Source organism: Callithrix jacchus, chromosome 4, assembly GCF_049354715.1.
Source record: "Callithrix jacchus isolate 240 chromosome 4, calJac240_pri, whole genome shotgun sequence".
NCBI classification, from domain to species: domain Eukaryota; kingdom Metazoa; phylum Chordata; class Mammalia; order Primates; family Cebidae; genus Callithrix; species Callithrix jacchus.
In genome coordinates, this window is record NC_133505.1 from 61,178,532 (window position 1) to 61,185,511 (window position 6,980).

At 42.2% G+C, this 6,980-nt stretch overlaps 1 protein-coding gene across 2 annotated transcripts in view; it reads right to left on the reverse strand.

Annotated features, from left to right (window-relative positions):
- The window catches only part of LOC100401098 (glutathione S-transferase alpha-4), a 30,422-nt gene extending 23,966 nt beyond the window's left edge, over positions 1–6,456 (reverse strand). The window contains exon 1 of one of the 2 annotated variants that reach the window (XM_008994578.5): positions 6,419–6,456. The gene's annotated coding sequence lies outside the window, so the exon portion shown is untranslated. Of the gene's footprint in view, positions 1–4,248; positions 4,265–6,418 lie in introns of those variants that run through there. The other variant, XM_054254098.1, reaches the window with a different exon arrangement.
- Positions 6,457–6,980: the final 524 nt, after the last annotated feature.

Here is a 6,980-nt window from a genome sequence, read left to right on the forward strand (position 1 = left end):
CTCATTATAGCGATACAAGTTTATTCCATCTAAGCCTCAGTCTCCGAATCCTTAAAATGGGGGTGGTGGTTGAAATACCCACCTCGAAGGGCTATTGTGGGGCCTGAGGATGGAAGCAAGCAATATGTAAAATACATGCTGCACACTGTGCCCTATGTCAAATAGAGTCCTCCATGCCTCTTTAAAGGAATTACAAACCGATTTAGTGTTTTCTAGAGTATCTTGTACTAAGATTAGAGTGTCTGTTGGTTTTCCAATGTCTTTTGAAAAATGTTTGGTTGCAAATGCAATTTATATTTTGTAAAAGGAAGCTAATGAACACTATTGTGAATTTGACTCAATACTGCAATAAAAGGTGTGTTAAAAGTAAGATCTGTCCAGGCGCGGTGGCTCACGCCTGTAATCCTAGCATGTTGGGAGGCTGAGGCAGGCAGATCACAAGGTCAGCAGAACGAGACCATCCTTGCCAACATGGTGAAACCCTATCTCTACCAAAATGCACAAAATTAGCTGGGCATGGTGGTGTGTGCTTATACTCCCAGTTACTTGGGAGGCTGAGGCAGGGGAATTGCTTGAACCTAGGAGGCAGCGACGGCAGTAAGACAAGACTGTGCCACTGCACTCTAGCCTGGTGACATAGCAAGACTCTGTCAAAAAAAAAAAAAAAAAGTAAGATCTGGAGTGATTTTTGCCTTCATTTTGTGATTTATGAGCATAACTGGAGAATTTTCATAGTTTGGTGCTTACGGTAGTGAATTTTGGAATTTCATGTGACACCTTTGGGCCTGCATACTTTTCCCCACTCCACTCCTGCCTACCCCCTGCATGTTCTCAAGGCATGTGGGAGCTAGAAGGATGTAACTTTGAGGACCAGCAACTCAAATGATAAGCAGTTACCACTTCTTGCAAAAATCTCTGCAAAAGTTTGTGTGCCCCATAAATAGCTGGCTCTGGCCAAGTAGTTGCCATACCTGGTCTCTCAGCCATGGCTCTATGGGACTCCAAATTTGGCTCTCAGATTGCTTGAACCCAGAAGGCAGAGGTTGCAGTGAGCCGAGATCGTGCCACTGCACTCCAGCCTGGGTGATGGAGCCAGACTCTGTCTCAAAATAAACAAATAAATATAAATAAATTAGGCTCTCAGGAGGCATGATGAATGGATTGAACTAGAGGGTGTCCAAAAAGCCTCAGCAGGACTCCAGTCCCCACCTTCCGCTCCTCCTAGGAGGAGCTCTTTCTTGTAGAATAGCTGAGTGCAGAGAAGGGGCCCCATACATCTTACAATCTCATGCCCAGCCAAAAGCCACCTTCTCTCCCTGGATTCTACAATGCAAAATTCTGAGGAGGTAGCAGACTCCCAGAAGGCAGGGTCAGGTCATGTTTCATCCATCCCCTTGTGCAATATATGAGGTGGATACTGCTAATCTACTGCTTTGGGATACTAGTTTCTAAACTTGATGATATTCCTGTGTTCATTTTTTTCTTTCGATATGAGCATTTATTGAGCGCCATTAATTAATTAATTTATTTATTTGAGGCATAGTACCACTCTCACCCAGGCTGAAGTGCAGTGGCATGACCTTGGCTCACTGCAAACTCTGCCTCCCGGGTTCAGTGATTCTCAAGCCTCAGCCTCCCGAGTAGCTGGAATTATAGGGGTGTACCACCACAATCGGCTAATTTTTGTATTTTTAGTAAAGATGGGGTTTTGCCATGTTGGCCAGGCTGGCCTCGAACTCCTGGCCTCAAGCAATTTGCCTGCCTCAGCCTCTCAAAGTGCTGGGATTAGAGGTGTAAGCCACTGAGCTTGGCTGAGCTATGGATAAAGTACTAGGTTAGGTATTCTGGGCATGAAAGATAAATAATATGTAGTTTCTGCCATTAAAAACATCCAGACTACTATAAGGTAAGTCAGAATGAAATAAGTGTTTAATAAAGGTACAATACGGTATTAAGAATTGAATAGAGCCTTTCTGAATGAGTACAAATTGATATAAATTTGTTTGTCTGACCTGTCATCCTTCTCTTCCCCATGGTATTATAAACTAAGGGCTTAAACCAGGTCCTTTAATCCTTTTTCCTTGACCTCTAATGAATTTCAACAAAGATTAGGTTAAACCACAGCTTGGTAATATAGAAAACCAAGTTTGTTTATGCTTCAAAAAATAAACCCACTTACTCTGATTGTTTAAACGCATACCGTCCAAGCTTAAAAGAACAGGTGCAATGGAAATATATACCCCATCTGTGGGAAATGAAGAAACAGGGAACACAGGAGCAATGCTTTCTGGATTTCATCCAAAATGCAAACACTCTGAGAACTCTGCTGCTGGAAGGTCTAGAGCCTTAGAAGCTAAGATACTCAAGCCCATCTCTTCACCTCTGGTTTTTCTGATGCTGATATTGGCCAACAGGTATGTCCTCACATGGGTCTTATGACGTTGGAAATTAAGTCCCATCTCTCAGGGCTCGGAAACTTCACCTGTGTACAGCTTCACCTGAGATGAGCAAGCGTGGGGATGCATTCCCCCACCCACAGCCCTCCATACATATCTAAGGTGGGCTGAGCAGAAAGCAGTGAAGACAGTGTGATGACCTTTGGCTAGCTGGAGAATAGCCTTTGATTTAAAAGAAAAATAGACCCAAGATCTTTTAGGAAATGTGGAAGAACACATTTACCCTAACACGTTAATCTGAGTTAGGCTCTGGGTACTGGAAAAAAGACCCAGGTTCAAATCTCAACTCTATCTCATGTGAGCAGGTTTCTTAATCTCCCTGAGCCTCAGTTTCCTTATTTGTACAATGAGGCTAATAGTGCTTAATTCATTTGGTTATGAAGTTGAAATGAGATAATGTGTACAAACTGTTGAACATAGTGAGGACTCAAAAAATGCCACATATACACACCTACATCTCTAGATTACAGCAACATTCACATGTAAGAAAAGCAGCCAAATTTGCTTCTGATAGAAGTGCAGGGCATTCTCTGAAAGTGTGATTTTGAACCAGCAGCAGTGGTGCCTGGCAGCCTGTTAGAATTGCAGGATCTCAGTCCCTGAGCCAGGCCTACTGAGTTGGAGCCTGTGTTTTTAACACCATCTGCTGGAGATTCATATGTATATGAAAATTAAATTTGAGAAGCTGGGCTAGAGTCAAAACCAATAACCTGCCTCTGAGGCTCAGTGTGCAGCCCTGAATTGTTCTTCCCAGGGACTCCTGGGCAGGTATACATTGCAGTATGTTTAAAAGGGCAGCTGAATAAATAAAGTACTGGAGTTTTATGTGCCTATGGATGGAGAAAGGAGAGGGAAGACTGGAGAATTAGAAATTCTTCATGTTAGATCATCTACATTAACCCTCTTTTAAGAGAAGAACACCTAGAATTCAAGGTCCCCCCCTTTTTTCCCCCACCTTGAGAAACAAGCATTTGTGTTTCTCAAGGTACGGGAGGTCAGGGCAGTCCAGCCTACTAACCAGTACCTCTTGTATGCTACCCACCTAGGCCAGCTGGACAAGGAAGGATTGGAAAAAGAAATAGATAGGCCCCCTCCTCCCTGCCCCAACCCAAGGTGAGTTCCCAGGGAGCCAGAGCCTGACCAGTAAGGAGAAAGAAGTCAGCAAAGGATAGAGGCCAAGGAAGGAAAGAAGAAACAGAGCCACCAGGGAGACAGCTGGAGAGATCCCTCGCCCCTTCACTCTCAGTGAGGAGGGCAAAGCACCCAAATGCAGCCCCACAAGAGGAACTAAGCAGGGGTATACTCATGTCAAAAATCTTGTATGTAGGAGTGGGAGGTGAGGTTGTCCAAAGTCAAGAACAACTCCCTCCAGAGTCAGTCCTTGCCCAAGGATGCTGGTTCGCCTCCAAGCCTTTGTCTCCAAACCAAGTTCACACCAGAGAGCAGCCTCTGATATGCCCAGATTCAGGAAATGGATATGAGAGGACAAGGGGCCAATTGATTCTTTAAGAGCTGTCTTGTGGCAACTTCCAAGTCCAGTGGAAGTCCAGCCTTCAGCTGCTGAGGTCTCACGTGCCTTCCTTAATCCATACAGCACTTGATCATAGGGGCGTTGCACTCCACCACCAACACGCCATAGGGGACACGATCCTGAGCCCCGCTCCTCAACAGTAACCAAGATGAAAAGGGAGCCACTTCCCTCAGAGCTGCCGCCCCCAGCACTGGGCCCAACCAGGGACATGATGTCCGAGCTGGCAAGGCCCCCCTTCGATTCCCAAATTTGACAATGTACCAAATGTGTAGGTTCCAGCCCTGAGGGAGGGTTAGAAAGAAATGTCAGTTTCCTCAACTGTAAAATGAGGAATTGGTTTGAAATCAGATCATCTCCTTAGTTTCTTTCAGTTGTAATTGCCTTTTTTTTCTTTTTGAGACAGGGTCTTGCTCTGTTGCCCAGGCTGCAGTGCAGTGGTGTGATCATGGCTCCCTGCACCCTTAACCTCCTGGGTTCAAGGGATCCTCCCATCTCAGCCTCCCAAGTAGCTGGGACCATAGGTGTGCGCCACCACACCGAGTTAATTTGCTATTTTTTGTAAAGATGAGGTCTCCCTATATTGCTCAGATTGGTCTTGAGCTCCTGGGCTCAAGCCATTTTCCTGCCTTGGCCTCCCAAAGTGCTAAGATTACAGGTGTGAGCCATCACACCCAGCCATCAAGGGTCTTTATGATCTTGTTTCTCCTCCTGTGCATTCATACTTTGCCCTATGCTCTTACATGCTGAATACACCTTGGAAAGGCAGCCAGTCTCTTTGCAGTGACATTCTACTGACAATGTTAACCGTCATTCTGGATTATTGAGACAAAATAAGCACATTTTTCTCAATTATTTGGTTAGGCAAAAGCAGGTTTTTAGCAAGTTTTCTGGATAATAAAAATTATAAGGAGCTAATTTAGAAGACTGCCAGTTTTAGCAATATTTTGGGCCAGAATATAAGATATCAATTCTAAATCTGTTATCAATAGAAATCTCCTTAACATTTACTTTAGCTTCTCTATTTGACCAGAATGGCCTATCTTCATCACAACTAGCAGGTAAGAATTTGTCACTGGAACTAAAACCTCTCCTGGCCAGCCCTGAATTCAAATTTGCTAGTTTAGGAAGATGTACTATCATTTTTGCCTTAAGTGTATAATTCAACAGAGAAAGAATATTTTGAAGTTGGAAGATAATGTTAGTAATATAACCAAGGTTTCCAGTACAGCTTTAAAGTATAGCTTAATTGTAGTTTCAGTATAACTTCAAAGTTACAGTGATTATAAATTATTTCTCTCTGTTTTTCTGACGTATGACGTTAGCAAAAGACTGAACAATTTGGATTTGACATGTTACCAGCAAACATGGTCTCCTACATGGAACCAGCCCTTCCAAAACAGATCTCAAGAATTTACATGGCACTTTACACAAACAACCAAACAATATTACTGTGGAGGAGGTGATGGTCACTTACGTTGTAAAATGATTAAGGAGAGAGGTCTATTGCAAGCTTGTATAATAAGCATCTTCTCCAGAGAGCCCTATATTTCATTTCAGAAACTAAATTTCCTTTCAGTTAGGCTCTAATGAATTGATTCATGTTTCCAAAACTCACAAAAGATTGACTTATAACTCCAAGACTTATAAACGTTATTTAGTTGAAAAATATATCTGAGTCAAGAAAGAGACTTTTATCTACCCAGGTTTTTGAAACTTCTTAGAGAATAAACAAAGTGAGCCATCACATGGCAGCTCATTGCTGTTGAAAGACTGGGGCGAGTCCTAGAAAAATTTGTGTCAGAACTTTGAGTTCTCATCTTGGCACAGTTCCCTGGGGATGTAGAACCCTGTAGGAAGACCCCACGGTCAGATCATTTGAATTAAATCTTCCAAGCGTACATGGAGTAGATCTGTAGGTGCAGGAAGACTTAGTTTACCCATTAGACACCATGGTACAGTGCGGCTGGAACCTATGTCCTTTTCAACTGGGTTCAAAATTATCTGACATTTGCTTGTGGTGGAAAAAATGTAGTGGTCCAAAGAATAAATATTTTAAAATTCTACTAAACATATTATGTCAACCAATCAACGGAAACACCACTTCTTATTTTTGAAATTACATTTAATGTGTGATGTAGGTGTGGGGATATTTTAGTATGTCTGATATTATATATCTATTATGCGTACACAATAAAAACCTTCAAAAGGCCTTGTCTACTAGTACATTTGTTCTTTTTCATTTGCATTAACTACTCTGCAGAAAACAATATCTGTTTATTTTATTTGATAGATGCAGGCTTGGAAATAATAAGCATTAAATTAACCACAACGTTAAAATGGTTGCTGAGTATAAGTTGAAAAATTGGGCGGCAGAATATTAGAACTATCCAACCAGGCCCCAAAAAGAGTATATAAGAATTTCACTACTCACCTTATCTCTCCTCGTCTCCAGGGTGCTGGGGGGAGATTAAGTGAGGGTTTATAACCCTCTCCTTTCCTAGTGAAAGCTCCACCCACTCAAAGGATCAACCGACAGTCATTCCAATTTGGGTCACACCTCTGGGGTTTCACTTTACATTTTTTTAAATTTAAATGTTTAATAGCACATTGAGTTAACCAAGTAAGAAGAAGGTAATATGCCACCAGTTCATTCAACAATTGTTTGCTGAGTACCCTTTTCTGCCAGGTATTGTTTCAGGATTTGGCTCTACAAAGGTGGGTGTGACAGCATGTCTGCACTTGTGGTGCTTACATTCTAGAGGAAGAAGAAGACAGGCAGTAAGTATTTTTTTTTTCATGTGGTTTGTTCTAAATAATAGCAACAATGTATTGGATGATTATAACTTGTGTATAAGTTAATGTATGAAAGCAGAGTCATAAAGTATGGGAAGGAACAATTAGGAGCACCCTGTTTTGAGGTAGCTGCACTATTTGAGAAGTGATACAGTGTTACCTGAAAGTGGTCAGGATTAGTTGTCAATACATACTGCAAT